Source organism: Apodemus sylvaticus, chromosome 2, assembly GCF_947179515.1.
Source record: "Apodemus sylvaticus chromosome 2, mApoSyl1.1, whole genome shotgun sequence".
Lineage (NCBI taxonomy): Eukaryota > Metazoa > Chordata > Mammalia > Rodentia > Muridae > Apodemus > Apodemus sylvaticus.
The window spans coordinates 29,595,335-29,611,614 of record NC_067473.1 but is presented as its reverse complement, the minus strand read 5'-3'; the positions used below and the strand labels follow the sequence as shown (position 1 = coordinate 29,611,614).

Here is a 16,280-nt window from a genome sequence, read left to right as displayed (position 1 = left end):
ATATTTTTTATTTACATTTCAAATGATTTCCCCTTTTCTGGTCCCCCACTCCCCGAAAGTCACATAAGCTCCCTTCCCTCCCCCTGTTCTCCCACCCACCCCTTCCCACTTCCCCGTTCTGGTTTTGCCAAATACTGCTTCAATGAGTCTTTCCAGAACAAGGGGCCACTCCTCCGTTCTTCTTGTACCTCATTTGATGTGTGGATTATGTTTGGGGTATTCCAGTTTTCCAGGCTAATATCCACTTACTAGTGAGTGCATACCATGATTCATCTTTTGAGTCTGGGTTACCTCACTTAGTATGATGTTTCTCTCCATTTAGTTTTATGCTGGCTACCGATTTGCCGTATATTGCTTTTACTATGTTTAGGTATGGTCCTTGAATTCCTGTTCTTTCCTAGACTTTAAGCATGAAAGGATGCTGAATTTTGTCAAATGCTTTTTCAGCATCCAATGAAATGACCATGTGGTTTTTTTCTTTGAGTTTGTTTATGTAGTGGATTGCATTGATAGATTTCTGTATATTGAACCAACCCTGCATTCCTGGAATAAAGCCTACTTGATCATGGTGGATGATTGTTTTGATGTGTTCTTGGATTTGGTTGGCAAGAATTTTATTGAGTATTTTTGCATCGATGTTCATAATGGAAATTGGTCTGAAGTTCTCTTTCTTTGTTGGATCTTTGTGTGGTTTTGGTATCAGCATAATTGTGGCTTTGTAGAAGGAATTGGGTAGTGTTCCTTCTGTATCTATTTTGTGGAATAGTTTGAAGAGTATTGGTGTTAGGTCTTCTTTGAAGGTCTGATAGAATTCTGCACTGAAGCCATCTGGTCCTGTGCTTTTTTTGGTTGGAAGACTTTCTATGACCCCTTCTATTTCTTTAGGGGGTATGGGACTGTTTAGATGATCTATTTGGTCCTGATTTAATTTTGGTATTTGGTATCTGTCTAGGAAATTGTCCATTTCCTCCAGATTCTCCAGTTGGGTTGAGTATAGACTTTTGTACTAGGATCTGATGATTTTTTGAATTTCCTCAGTTTCTGTTGTCATATCTCCCTTTTCACTTCTAATTTTGTTAATTTTGATACTTTCTCTCTGGCCTTTGGTCAGTCTGGCTAAGGGTCTATCTATCTTTTTGATTTTCTCAAAAAACCAGCTCCTGGATTCGTTGATTCTATGTATGGTTTTCTTTGTTTCCACTTGACTGATTTCAGCCCTGAGTTTGATGATTTCCTGTCTTCTACTCCTCCTGGGTGAATTGGCTTCTTTTTGTTCCAGGGCTTTCAGGTGTGTCCTTAAGCTGCTAGTGTATGCACTCTCCATTTTCTTTTTGGAGGTACTCAGGGTTATGAGTTTTCCTCTTAGCACTGCTTTCATTGTGTCCCAAAGATTTGGGTATGTTGTGCCTTCATTTTCATTAAATTATAAAAAGTCTCTGATTTCTTTCTTTATTTCTTCTTTAGCCAAAGTGCCATTGAGTAGAGTATTGTTCAGCTTCCATGTGTATGTGGGCTTTCTGTTGTTTTTGTTGCCATTGAAGACCACTCTTACTCCATAGTGATCTGATAGGAGGCATAGGATTAGTTCGATCTTTTTATATTTGTTGAGGTCTGTCTTGTGGCCAATTATATGGTCAATTTTGGAGAAGGTACCATGAGGTGCTGAGAAAAAGGTATATTCTTTTGTTTGGGGGTGAAATGTTCTATAAGTATCAGTCAAGTCCAATTGGTCCAAAGCTTCAATTAGTTTTATTGTGTCCCTGTTTAGTTTCTGTTTTCCTAATCAGTCCATTGAGGAGAGTGGAGTGTTGAAGTCATTCACAATTATTGTGTTAGGTACAATGTGTGCTTTGAGCTTTAGTAAAGTTTCTTTTACGAATGAGGGTGCCCTTGCATTTGGCGCATAGATGTTCAGAATTGAAAGTTCTTCTTGGTGGATTTTTCCTTTGACCAGCAAGAAGTGTCCTTCTGTATTTCTTTTGATGACTTTAGGCTGAAAGTCAATTTTATCTGATATTAGAATGGCTACTCCGGCTCATTTCCCGAGACCATTGGCTTGTAAAATTGTCTTCCAGCTTTTTACTCTAAGGTAGTTTTTGTCTTTGACACACTGAGGTGTTCTCCTGTATGCAGCAAAATGTAGGGTCCTGTTTCCTCATCCAGTCTGTTAGTCTATGGCTTTTTATTGGGGAGTTGAGTCCATTGACGTTAAGAGATATTAAGGAATAGTGATTATTACTTCCTGTCATTTTTGATGTTATTTTTATATTTGAGTGGTTGTCTTCTTTTGGGTTTGATGAAAGAAGCTAACTATCTTGCTTTTTCCAGGGTCTCGTTTCCCTTCTTGTATTGGAGTTTTCCTCCTATTATTCTTTGTAGAGCTGGGTTTGTAGAAAGATATTGTGTAAATTTGGTTTTGTCATAGAATATCTTGGTTTCTCCATCTATTGTGATTGAGAGTTTTGCTGGGTATAGTAGTCTTGGTTGACATTTGTGTTCTCTTAGAGTCTGCATGAGATCTGCCCAGGATCTTCTAGCTTTCATGGTCTCTGGTGAGAAGTCTGGTGTGGCCTTTTTCTCTTGCTGCCTTTAATATTCTTTCTTTGTTTAGTACATTTGGGGTTTTGATTATTATGTGACGAGAGGTATTTCTGCTCAGGTCCAGTCTGTTTGGAGTTCTGTATGCTTCTTGTATATTCATGGGCATCTCTCTCTTTAAGTTGGGAAAGTTTTCTTCCATAATTTTGTTGAAGATATTTGCTGGCCCTTTCAGCTGTAAATCTTCACTCTCATCTATACCTATAATCCTTAGGTTTGGTCTTCTCTTTGTGTCCTGGATTTCCTGGATGTTCTGGGATACAAGCTTTTTGCATTTTCTTTGACTGTTGAGTCAATGGTTTCTATGGTATCTTCAGCATCTGAGATTCTTTCTTCCATCTCTTGTATTCTGTTGTTGATATTTGCATGTATGGCCCCTGATTTCTTCTCAAGGTTTTCTATCTCCAAAGTTGTCTCCCTTTGTGATTTCTTAGTTGTTTCTACTTCTGATTTTAGATCCTGGATGGTTTTGTTTAGCTCCTTCACTTGCTTGTTTGTGTTTTCCTGTAATTATTTAAGAGATTTTTGTGTTTCCTCTTTCATGACTTCTGCTGTTTGACTCATTTTCTCCTGCATTTCTTTAAGTTTTGTGTGTGTGTGTGTTTCTTCTTTATTGGCTTCTATCTCTTGAGCCTTATTCTCCTGAATTTCTTTAAGTGATTTTTGTGTTTCCATTATACGGGTTTCTAGCTTATTCATGTTCCTCTGTATTTCTTTAAGAGATTCATTTATATCCTTTTTGTGTTCTTCTAGCAACATCATGAACTGTGATTTTAAATCCAAATCTTGTTTTTCTGGTGTTTTTGTGTAACCAGGACTTGCTGATGTTGGAGAGTTTGGTTCAGACACTGCCATATTTCCTAGATTTCTGTTAGTAGCATTCCTGCGTTTGCCCTTTGCCATCTTGTTATTTCTGGCGTTAGTTGGCCTTGTCTCTGGCTGGTATTTGTGCCTCCTGTGAGGCTGTGGGGCTATTTCTGCAACACTGGATGGCTGGGTTTCCCCTGTTACAGATTGCTAATGTGCTGTCCTCCTCTTGGGTGCCTTTGGAGCCCTAGTGTGCCTTGCCCAAGGTTGTCTGTGTGAACTAGGCGGTGCCCATTTGCTCCTTCAGTGAGTGCTGATGGTCTATGCTGCAGGACATTTTCCGAGTGCTGATCACTCTGCTGGGCAGCTGATCTCCCAACCGGGTTGGTGCACACAAGGCTAACCTAGCTGTTAAGGACCTGAGTCTAGGTAAAAGCCTGGCAGGCTAAGGCCTGAGCAAAGTTCCCCTTGGGCTATGACTGTTAATTGGTTCTGTCAGGTGGCCAGGATGGCTGTGTGTACATGCTCCCTGAAAGTACTGGAGAGTCTGCTAGGCTAACAACCTCCTTTCCGGGTTGGCACACAGACGGCCCACCAAGCAGCCCAGGGCCTGGAGGCAGTCCAAGGCCTGTCTGTCTTTGACCCCTGCTATGTTAGCCTCAGGCTATAACTCTTAGCTAACTTTGCCTGCTAGAACTCTCTGGTGTCCAGTAGTCAAAATGGTGGTGCGCCGGGCCAGGCAAACAACCTCCTGGCCAGGTTTGCACACTGGTCCCCCGAACAGCCCTGGGCCTGGGTGTGGGCCAACGCCCATAGGGCTTAGACCCCTGCCAGGTTGGCCTGGGGTTATATTTGCGTTCCTCAATCTGTCTGATTTCTCTGGTGCCCGAGATCCAATATGGCTGAGAGTCTCTCATAACTGACTGGGGGGAGGCAGAGTTCTGATGTAGCTTCTGTGGGATGAAAGGCACTGTAAATCTGCCACCACTTGCAGCCCGTCTGGCCAGCGAAGGGTAGTGGTAGTGGGCACAAGGCCTGCCTAGACCCTGTCACCTTGGTTCTACTGCTGATAGCCCTTCCGCTGGACCAGCTGCTGCTGCTGCTGCCCCCCTCCATCAGAATTAATGAAAATTAAGGCACAATATACCCAAACTTATGGGACAAAGTAAAAGCAGTGATAAGAGGAAAGCGCATAGCCCTGAGTGCCTCCAAAAAGAAACTTGAGAGAGAACAGCATAACAACTTAGTAGCTTAATAGCACACCTGAAAGCTCTAGAACAAAAAGAAGCAAATACACCTTAGAGAAGTAGAAAGCAGGAAATAATCAAATACGGGGGTGAAATCAATCAAGAAGAAATAAAAAGAACTATACAAAAAAACTATCAACAAAACCATGAGGTGGTTCTTTGAGAAAATCAACATGATAGATAAATTCTTAGCCAGACTAACCAGAGGACACAGAGACAGCATGTAAATTAACAAAATTAGAAATGAAAAGGGAAATAAAACAACAGAAACTGAGGAGATTCAAAAAATTATGAGATCCTTCTACAAAAGACTATATTCAACACAACTGGAAAAACTGGATGAAATGGACAATTTTCTAGACAGTGACCAGGTGCTAAATTTAAATTAGGATCAGATAAGCCATCTAAACAGTCCTATAATCCCTAAAGAAAGAGAAGCAGTCATTAAAGTCTCCCAACCAGAAAAAGCCCTGGACCAGATAGGTTTAGTGCAGAATTCTATCACCCCTTTCAAAGAAGACCTAATACCCATACTCTTCAAACTATTCCACAAGATAGAAACAGAAGGAGCACTACCCAATTTGTTCTATGAAGCCACAGTTCTGCTGATACCAAAACCACACAAAGACCCAACACAGAAAGAGAACTTCAAACCAATTTCCCTTATGACTACCAATGCAAAAATACTCAATAAAATTCTCACAAACAAAATCCAAGAACACATCAAAATATTATTCACCACAATCAAGTAGACTTCATCCAGAGAATGAAGGGATGGTTCAATATACAGAAATCCATCAATGTAATACACTACATGAACAAACTCAAAGGAAAAGATCACATGATCATTTCATTAGATGCTGAAAAAGAATTTGATAAAATACACATTCCTTCATATTAAAACTCTTGGAAATATCAGGAATTCAAGGTCCATACTTAAACATAATAAAAAACAATATACAGCAAACCAATAACCAATGTCAAACTAAATGGAGAGAAACTTGAAGCAATCCCACTAAAATCAGAACAAGGCTGCCCACTCTATCCCTATCTATTCAATATAGTACTTAAAATTCTAGCTAGAGCAATTAGACAAAAAAAGGATGTCAAAGGGATGAAAACTGGAAAGGATAAAGTCAAAATATCACTATTTTCAGATGGTAAGATAGTATACTTAAGTGAGCCCAAAAATGCCACCAGAGAACTCCTAAACCTGATAAACAATTTCAGCAAAGTAGCCAGATAAAAAATTAACTCAAAAAAGTCAGTGGCCTTCTTCTACTCGAAAGATAAACAGGCTGAGAAAGAAATTAGACAAACAACACCCTTCACAATAGTCACAAATAATATAAAATACCTTGGTGCTACTCTAATTAAACAAGTGAAATATCTGTAAGACAACAATTCTCTGAAGAAAGAAATCAAAGAAGACCTCAGAAGATGGAAAGATCTGCCAGGCTATGGATTGGCAGGATTAATATAGCAAAAGTGGCCATCTAGCCAGAAGCAATCTATTGATTCAATGTAATCCCAATCAAAATTCCTAATCAATTCTTCATAGAGTTAGAAAAAGTAATTTTCAAATTCATTTTGAATAACAAAAAGCGAGGATATTGAAAACTATTCTAAACAATAAAAGAACTTCTGGGGGAATCAGCATCCCAGACCTCAAGCATTACTACAGAGCAATAGTGATACAAACTGCATGGTATTGGTACAGGGACAGGCAAGTAGATCAATGGAATAGAGTTGAAGACTCAGAAGTGAACCCATACACCTAAAGTCACTTGATCTTTGACAAAGGAGCTAAACCCATCCAATGGGAAAAAGACAGCATTTTCAACAGATCATGCTAGTTCAACTGGCAGTCAACAGGAAGAAGAATGCAAATCAATCCATTCTTATCTCCTTCTACAAAGCTCAAGTCCAAGTGGGTCAAGAATCTCCAAATAAAGCCAGATACACTGACTCTAATAGAAGAGAAAGTGGGGAAAACCCTCAAACATATGGGCACAGGGAAAAGTTCCTGAAGAGAACACTAATAACTTATGTTCTAAGATAAAGAAACAACAAGTGGGACCTCAAAACTTCTGCAAGACAAAGGACACTGTCAATAGGACAAAATGGCAACCAAAAATTGGGAAAAGGTCTTTACCAATCCTACATCTGATAAAGGGCTAATATTCTTTTTTTTTATGAAAGAAATTTTTATTCATAGTAGCAAAGATAGTACAATAAACTCCATAGCAAGATTTTATTAAAAGACAGTGACATACCAACCATTCAAAAAATGGATTTAAAGATGCCACCTAATTCAATGTGGATGTTATGGGGAAAAAATAAAGCTGTTCAAAAATTTACAAATTAAATTCAGTGCTCCATCTGTGTCACTAATTGTAATCTAACCAAGTTACATCAATTATAGTAACAGACATACATATGTGTTGTTTCAATGTAATCCAAGTCAGTGCTGTTCAAAACAAATACCAACTAGACATGAATAAAATATATAAGGTATATAGAAACATTAGCAATAAAATAATCTCTAATAAATGACACCTGAATTCTTTACTATGAGCAAAATGTATGAAAATTGTTTTCATTTTCTTGTATATATATATTTTTTTATTTTCTATATTCTTTGTTTACATTCCAAATGCTTTCCCCTTTCTCAATTCCCCCCTCCCCATATGTCCCATAAGTCCTCTTCTCTCCATCCATTCTCCTATCATTCCCCCTTCCTTTTCTCTGTCCCGGCACTCCCCTACAATGCTGGATCAAGCCTTTCTAGGATCAGGGCCCTCTTTTTCCTTCTTCATGGGAATCATTTGATATGCTAATTGTGTCTTCAGTATTCAGAGCTTCTGGGCTAATTAAAATCCACTTATCAATGATTGCATTCCTTGTGTATTCTTTTGTGATTGGGTTACCTCGCTTAGGATGCTATTTTCCAGTTCCAACCATTTGCCTAAAAAAGTTCATGAATTCATTGTTTTTAATTGCTGAGTAGTATTCCATGTGTAAATGTACCACATTTTCTGTATCCATTCCTCCACTGAGGGACATCTGGGTTCTTTCCAGCTTCTGGCTATTATAAATAAGGCTGCTATGAACATAGTGGAGCATGTGTCCTTATTGCATGCTGGGGAATCCTCTGGGTATATGCCCAGGAGAGGTATAGCAGGGTCCTCCGGAAGTGTCATGTCCAGTTTTCTGAGGAACCGCCAGACTGATTTCCATAGTGGCTGTACCATTTTACAATCCAGTGGAGGAGTATTCCTCTTTCTCCACATCCTCGCCAACACCTGCTGTCTTCTGAGTTTTTAACCTTAGCCATTTTGACTGGTGTGAGGTGAAATCTCAGGGTTGTTTTGATTTGCATTTCCCTAATGACTAATGATGTTGAGCATTTCTTAAGGTGCTTCTCGGCCATCCGAATTTCTTCAGGCGAAAATTCTTTGTTTAGGTCTGTACCCCATTTTTAATAGGGTTATTTGACTAACTTCTTGAGTTATTTGTATATATTGGATATTAGCCCTCTATGGTATGTAGGGTTGGTAAAGATCTTTTCCCAATTTGTTGGTTGCCGTTTTGTCCTTTTGACAGTGTCCTTTGCCTTACAGAAACTTTGTAATTTTATGAGATCCCATTTGTCAATTCTTGAACTTAGAGCATAAGCTATTGGTGTTCTGTTCTTTCCCCTGTGTTCATGTCCTCAAGGGTTTCTTTTCTATTAGTTTCAGTGTGTCTGGTTTTATGTGGAGGTCCTTGATCCACTTGGAGTTGAGCTTAGTACAAGGAGATAAGAATGGATCAATTCGCATTCTCCTGCATGCTGACCTCCAGTTGAACCAGCACCATTTGTTGAAAAGGCTATCTTTTTTCCACTGGATGTTTTCTGCTCCTTTGTCAAAGATCAAGTGACCATAGGTGTGTGGATTCATTTCTGGGTATTCAATTCTATTCCATTGGTCCACTTGCCTGTCACTGTGCCAATACCATGCAGTTTTTAAAACTATTCCTATGTAGTATTGCTTGAAGTCTGGGAAACTGATTCCTCCAGAAGTTCTTTTACTGTTGAGAGTAGTTTTAGCTATCCTGGGTTGTTATTCCAGATGAACTTGAGAATTGCTTTTTCTAACTCTGTGAGAACTGAGTTGAGAGTTTGATGGGGATTGCATTGAATCTGTATATCGCTTTTGGCAAGATGGCCATTTTAACTATATTAATCCTGCCAATCCACGAGCATGGAAGATTTTTCCATTTTCTGAGGTCTTCTTCCATTTCCTTCTTCAGAGACCTGAAGTTCTAGTCGTATGGATCTTTCACTTGTTTGGTAAGAGGTACACCAAGATACTTTATATTGTTTGTGGCTATTGTGAAGGGTGTCATTTCCCTAACTTCTTTCTCAGCCTGCTTATCCTTTGAGTATAGGAAGGCAACTGATTTGCTTGAGTTGATTTTATAACTAGCCACTTTGCTGAAGTTGTTTATCAGCTGTAGGAGTTCTCTGGTGGAAATTTTCGGGACACTTAATTAGACTATCATGTCATCTGCAAATAGCGATTTGACTTCTTCCTTTCCAATTTGTATCCCCTTGACCTCCTTATGTTGTCTAATTGCTCTACCTAGAACTTCACGTACTATATTGAAAAAATATGGAGAGAAAGGGCAGCCTTATCTAGTCCCTGATTTTAGGGGGATTGCATTAATTTTCTCTCAATTTAGTTTGATGCTGGCTACCAGTTTGCTGTATATTGCTTTTACTATGTTTAGGTATGGGCCCTGAATTCCTGTTCTTTTCAAGACTTTTAGCATGAAAGGATGCTGAATTTTGTCAAATGCTTTTTCAGCATCAAATGAAATGATCATATGGGTTTTTTCTTTGAGTTTGTTTATGTAGTGGATTGCATTGATGGGTTTCCTTATATTGAACCATCCCTGCATCCCTGGGATGAAGCCCACTTGATCGTGGTGGATGATTGTTTTGGTGTGTTCTTGCATTCAGTTGGCAAGAATTTTATTTAGTATTTTGCATCGATATTCATAAAGGAAATTGGCCTGAAGTTCTCTTTCTTTGTAGGATCTTTGTGTGGTTTTGGTATCAGCATAATTGTGGCTTCGTAGAACAAGTTGGGTAGTGTTCCTTCTGTTTCTATTTTGTGGAACAATTTGAAGAGTATTGGTGTTAGGTCTTCTTTGAAGATCTGATAGAATTCTGCACTGAAGCCATTTAGTTCTGTGCTTTTTTTTGTTGGGAGACTTTCTATGACCCCTTTTATTTCTTTAGAGGTTATAGGACTGTTTAGATGATCCATTTGATCCTGATTTAATTTTGGTGTTTGATATTTGTCTACAAAACTGTCCATTTCCTCCAGAGTCTCCAGTTGTGTTGAGTATAGGCCTTTGTAGTAGGATCTGATGATTTTTTGAATTTCCTCAGTTTCTGTTGTTATATCTCCCCTTTCATTTCTAATTTTGTTAATTAGGATACTGTCTCTGTGCCCTTTGATGAGTCTGGCTAAGGGTTTATCTATCTAGTTGATTTTGTCAAAGAACCAGCTCCTGGTTTTCTTGTTTCCTTTTATGGTTCTCTTTGTTTCTACTTGATTGATTTCAGCCCTGAGTTTGATGATTTCCTGCCTTCTACTCCTCCTGTGTGAATTAGCTTCTTTTTGTTCCAGGGCTTTCAGGTGTGTTATTAAGCTGCTAGTGTATACTCTCTCCATTTTCTTTTTGGAGGCACTCAGGGCTATGAGTTTTCCTCTTAGCACTGCTTTCATTGTGTCCCATAAATTTGGGTATGTTGTGTCTTCATTTTCATTAAATTCTAAAACGTCTTTGATTTCCTTCTTTATTTCTTCCTTGTCCAAGGTATCATTGAGTATAGTATTGCTCAGTTTCCATGTGTATGTGAGCTTTCTGCTGTTTTTGTTGCTATTGAAGGCCACTTTTACTCCATAGTGATCTGATAGGAGGCATGGGATTATTTTGATCTTCTTATATTTGTTGAGGTCTGTCTTGTGACAAAGTATATGGTCAATTTTGGAGAAGGTACCATGAGGTACTGAGAAAAAGGTGTCTTATTTTGCTTTATGGTGAAATGTTATATATATGTGTGTGTGTGTGTGTGTGTGTGTGTGTGTGTGTGTGTGTGTATGTGTGTGTGTGTGTGTGTGTTAAATCTAATTGGTCCAAAGTTTCAATTAGTTTCACTGTGTCCCTGCTTAGTTTCTGCTTTCCTGATTGGTCATTGAGGAAAGTGCAGTGTTGAAGTCACCCACAATTATTGTGTTAGGTTCAATGTGAGCTTTGAGCTTTAGTAAAGTTTCTTTTATGAATAAGGGTCCCTTTGCATTTGGAACATAGATGTTCAGGATTAAGAGTTCTTCTTGGTGTGTTTTTCCTTTGACCAGCAAGAAGTGTCCCTCAGTGTCTCTTTTGATGACTTTAGGCTGAAAGTCAATTTTATCTGATATTAGAATGGCTACTCCGGCTCATTTCCCGAGACCATTGGCTTGTAAAATTGTCTTCCAGCCTTTTATTCTAAGGTAGTGTTTGTCTTTGACACTGAAGTGTGTTTCCTGTATGCAGCAAAATGTAGGGTCCTGTTTCCTTATCCAGTCTGTTAGTCTATGTCTTTTTATTGGGGAATTGAATCCATTGTTGTTAAGAGATATTAAGGAATAGTGATTGTTACTTCCTGTCATTTTTGATGTTATTTTTTATATTTGATTGGCTGTCTTCTTTTGGGTTTGATGAAAGAAGGTTACTATCTTGCTTTTTCCAGGGTGAAGTTTCCCTCCTTGTACTGGTGTTTTCCTCCTATTATCCTTTGTAGAGCTGGGTTTCTGGTAAGATATTGGGTGAGCTTGGTTTTGTCGTGGAATATCTTGGTTTCTCCATCTATGGTGATTGAGAGTTTTGCTGGGTATAGTAGTTTTGGCTGGCATTTGTGTTCTCTTAGAGTCTGCATGAGATCTGCCCAGGATCTTCTAGCTTTCATAGTCTCAGGTGAGAAGTCTGGTGTGATTCTGATAGGTCTTCCTTTATATGTTACTTGCTCTTTTTCTCTTACTGCCTTTAATATTCTTTCTTTGTTTAGGGAATTTGTTGTTTTGATTATTATGTGACAGGAGGTATTTCTGTTCTGGTCCAGTCTGTTTGGAGTTCTGTAGGCTTCTTGTATATTCATGGGCATCTCTCTCTTTAGATTAGGGAAGTTTTCTTCCATAATTTTATTGAAGATATTTGCTGGCCCTTTAAGTTGTAAACCTTCACTCTCATCTATGCTTATAATCCTTATGTTTGGCCTTCTCATTGTGTCCTGAATTTTCTGGATGTTTTGGGTTGCAAGCTTTTTGCATTTTGCATTTTCTTTGACTGTTGATTCCATGGTTTCTATGGTATCTTCAGCATCTGAGATTCTTTCTTCTATCTCTTGTATTCTGTTATTGATATTTGCATCTATGGCACCTGATTTCTTCCCAAGGTTTTTCTATCTCCAAAGTTGTTTTCCTTTGTGATTTCTTAGTTGTTTCTACTTCTTCTTTTAGATCCTGGATGGTTTTGCTCAGCTCCTTCACTTGCTTGTTTGTGTTTTCCTGAAATTCTTTAAGAGATTTTTGTGTTTCCTCTTTCATGACCTCAGCCTGTTGACCAAAGTTCTCCTGTATTTCTTTAAGTGATTTTTGCATTTCCTCCTTATTGGCTTCTATCTTTTGACACATATTCTCCTTAATTTCTTTTAATGATTTTTGTGTTTCCCTTGTAAGGGCTTCTAGCTTTTTGTAGACTCTTTATATATATATATATATATATATATATATATATATATATATATATATAGATTTGATTTGGTTTTTTTTGAGACAGGCTTTCTCTGTATAGCCCTGGCTGTTCTGGAACTCAACTCTGTAGACCAGGGTGCCCTCAAACTCAGAAATCTGCTTGTCTCTGCCTCCCAGAATGCTGGGATTACAGGCGTGTGCCACCACCGCCCAGGGGCTTCTAACTTTTGATCCATTTTCTCCTTAATTTCTTTAAGAGATTTATTTATGTCCCTCCTGTGTTCCTGTAACATCATCATGACCAGTGATTTTAAATCCAAATCTTGTTTTTCTGGTGTGTTGAGGTATTGAGGACTTGCTTTTAATGGAGAATTGGGTTCAGATGCTGCCATATTGCCTTGATTTCTGTTAGTAACATTCCTACATTTGCCTTTTGCCATGTAGTTCTCACTGGTGTTAGTTGGCCTTGCTGTCAATGCAGGACTCACCCTTGCAAGCTGCCTCCTTGCATCCGGCCTCCAGGTGCACAGCTGGCCTTCTGCACTGCCTGGAGATGGGGCGCCATGGCCCAGTCTATTCTTGATGCAGAGATGGAGACCGGAAGGTTCCCGCCAGTGGCCTCTGGACTGGATCCTCCACTCTGCTGGGCTGGATGGACTCACCAGTGCAAGCTGCCTCCTTGCAGCCGACCTCTGCACTGCCTGGAGACGGGGCACCGTGGCCCAGGCTTGCTAATATTCAATATATACACACAAAAACCTCAAGAATTTAGACTCCAGAGAACCAAATAATCCTACTGAAATGGGGGTACCGAGCAAAACAAAGAATATCAAATGGACAAGAAGCACCTAAAGAAATGATCAACATCCTTAGTCATCAGGGAAATGCAAATCAAAACAACTCTGAGATTTCACCTCATATTGGTCAGAATGGCTAAGATCAAATCTCAGGCGACAGCAGATGCTGGTGAGAATGTAGAGAAAGGGGATCACTCCTCCACCACTGCTGGGATTGCAAGGTGGTACAACCAGTCTGGAAATCAGTCTGGTGGTTCCTCAGAAAATTGGACACAGTTCTTACTAAATGAGCCATACCACTCCTGGGCATATACCCAGAAGATGCTCCAACATATAATAAGGACACATGCTCCACTGTGTTCATAGCAGTCTTATTTATAATAGCCAGAAGCTGGAAAGAACCCACATGTACCTCAACAGAGGAATGGATACAGAAAATGTGGGTTATTTACACAATGGAGTACTACTCAGCAATTAAAATCAATGAATTCATGAAATTCTTAGGCAAATGGATGGAACTGGGAAATATCATCCTGAGTGAGGTAACCCAATCACAAAAGAACACACGTGGTATGAACTCACTGATAAGTAGATATTGCCCCAAATTTCAGAATTCCCAAGATTCAATTCACAGACCACATGAAGCTTAAGAAGAAGGAAAACCAAAGTGTGGATGCTTCAGTGCTTCTTTGAAAGAGGAACAAACTACTTACAAGAGAAAATATGGAGACAACGTGTAGAGCAAAGACTAAAGGAAAGGCCATCCAGAGACTACCCCATCTGCAATCCATCCCATATACAGCCACCAGTCCTGGATGCTATTGTGGATGCTGGGAAGTGCTTGCTGACAGAAGCCTGATATTGCTGTCTCCTGAGAGGTTCTGCTAGAGCCTGACAAATACAGAGGTGGATGCTGGCAGTCAATCATTGGATTGAGTGTGGTGGCCCCATGGAGGAGTTGGAGAAGGGGCTGAAGGAGCTGAGGGGGTTTGCAGCCCCATGGGGGGAGCAACAGTGTCAACCTGCCATACCCCTGAGCTCCCAGGGACTGGATCACCAACCAAAGAGTACACATGGAGGGACCGATGGCTCCTGCAGTATATGCAGCAGAGGATGACCTTGTAAACATCAGTGGGAGGAGCTGTCCTTGGGCCCGCGGGTGTTCCATGCCCCACTGTAGGAGAATGCCAGGGTAGGAAGACGAGAGTGGGTGGGTGGGTGGTGGAGCACCCTTATAGAAGCAGGGAGGAGGGGGATGGGATACGGAGCTTTTCAAAGGGGAGACTAGAAGGGGGAAAACATTTGAAATATAAATAAAGAAAATATCCAATAGAAAAAAATAAAGAAAAACTGCATGCCCTAGAATCCACACAGAGTTAAACAACAATCCATATTTCATAACAACAGTAACAAAACGAGTTACCAAGGACAGATCCATTCTGAAAGAACTACTAAGGTGTTGAGATGAGATAAGAAAAAAGAGGGGGGAAAACAATCAATAAAAATGTTAACGTTGGTGGTAGGTCTTGTATCCGTGGCAGCAGCTGGTTGCAGTTACTTGAGAGAATATTCTACCGACAGTCGTCCGGGCTGTGGAGCACCACCGAAACAGCTCGGCAGCTAAACTGTGCGGCTCTAGGGCAAGCACCATGCTGCATTCATCTTTACACCCAGCATCTAGCAGTGTCGGCATGTAGTAGGCACCCAAGAAATAAATCTATGTTGAATGAACGATTACCGTGGCAAGCAACTGGACTGGACTGTTTCCTGACCCTTGCTCCTATGACGTACCTCCTGATTGCCATGATCACTCCTTCAAAGCAGACCTTCTCTAGGGAGCCTGGAAGGGAAACAGATATGGCCAAGGACATCTTGGGCGAGGCCAGGCTGCACTTTGATGAGCTGAACAAGCTTCGGGTGTTGGACCCAGAGGTTACCCAGCAGACCATAGAGTTCAAGGAAGAGTGCAAGGATTTTGTGGACAAAATCGGCCAGTTTCAGAAAATTGTGGGTGGTCTGCTTGAGCTTGTGGATTAGCTTGCCAAAGAAGGCAAGAATGAGACGATGAAGGCCATTGGTGCTCGGAACTTGCTGAAATCCATAGCGAAGCAGAGGGAAGCCCAACAGCAGCAGCTGCAGGCACTGATAGCAGAAAAGAAGATGCGGCTAGAAAGGTATCAGGTTGAATATGAAGCTTTGTGTAAAATAGAAGCAGAACAAAATGAATTTATTGATCAATATATTTTTCAGAAATGAACTGAAATTTTCAGTTTTATAGCAGGAAGGCAAAAAAGTACCCTAACCAAAAAACAAAAACCAAACCTCTGTGCCATTCCAGCAATCTGACTGATATGCATCACAGCAGTGTGTCAAGGGGGCAGCTGGTAAACAAAGCACAGCCACTGCTATTGGCCAGGCAGCACAGGGTCTCATCGCCTGACTTCTCAGCACAAACTAAGCGTCTGTAAACTTCGATCCACTTTTTTTGGTATATTCACAAAGCTCTCAAGGAAAAGCAATAAACAGCATTTGCAAATGAAAAAAATGTTAACACTATGACACAATTCTTTTTAATATCTGTTACAAATTTTATGGTAAATATGAAAATAACATACAGAATATAAACTTCAAATTCAGTAAAGGATAAAATATACAAGAGAAGTAAAAGATTCAGTGAATGGCAAGAAAGGTGAAAAATATATGGTATATAGAAAAAGAAAAGATAATCTTAAAGAGGAAAAAGATTACATAGATACTAAAATATTTCACTACCCATTACCACAATAAATACAGATAATTTAAACTGTTTTTAGTAGTCATGGATTATTGGGCTGAATAAGTTTGAAATACTATTTTATATTGTCCACTTGAGAAATGGATATAACAGAAAAACACTGAAATTTTCAAAATAAAATATACTATACATGTACTACAAGGAATGACTTACAACTAATCAAAAAGAAATAGTAACTCCATGGGAGCCGGGTAGGTTTTAATATGTTCTTTTACATCTTTTTTCCTTTGTTTTTTTTTTTAATAAA

At 39.6% G+C, this 16,280-nt stretch overlaps 1 pseudogene; it reads left to right on the top strand.

Moving 5' to 3' along the window:
* The first annotated feature begins 15,021 nt into the window (after positions 1 to 15,021).
* LOC127677338 (intraflagellar transport protein 20 homolog) lies at positions 15,022 to 15,518 on the top strand (annotated as a pseudogene).
* Positions 15,519 to 16,280: the final 762 nt, after the last annotated feature.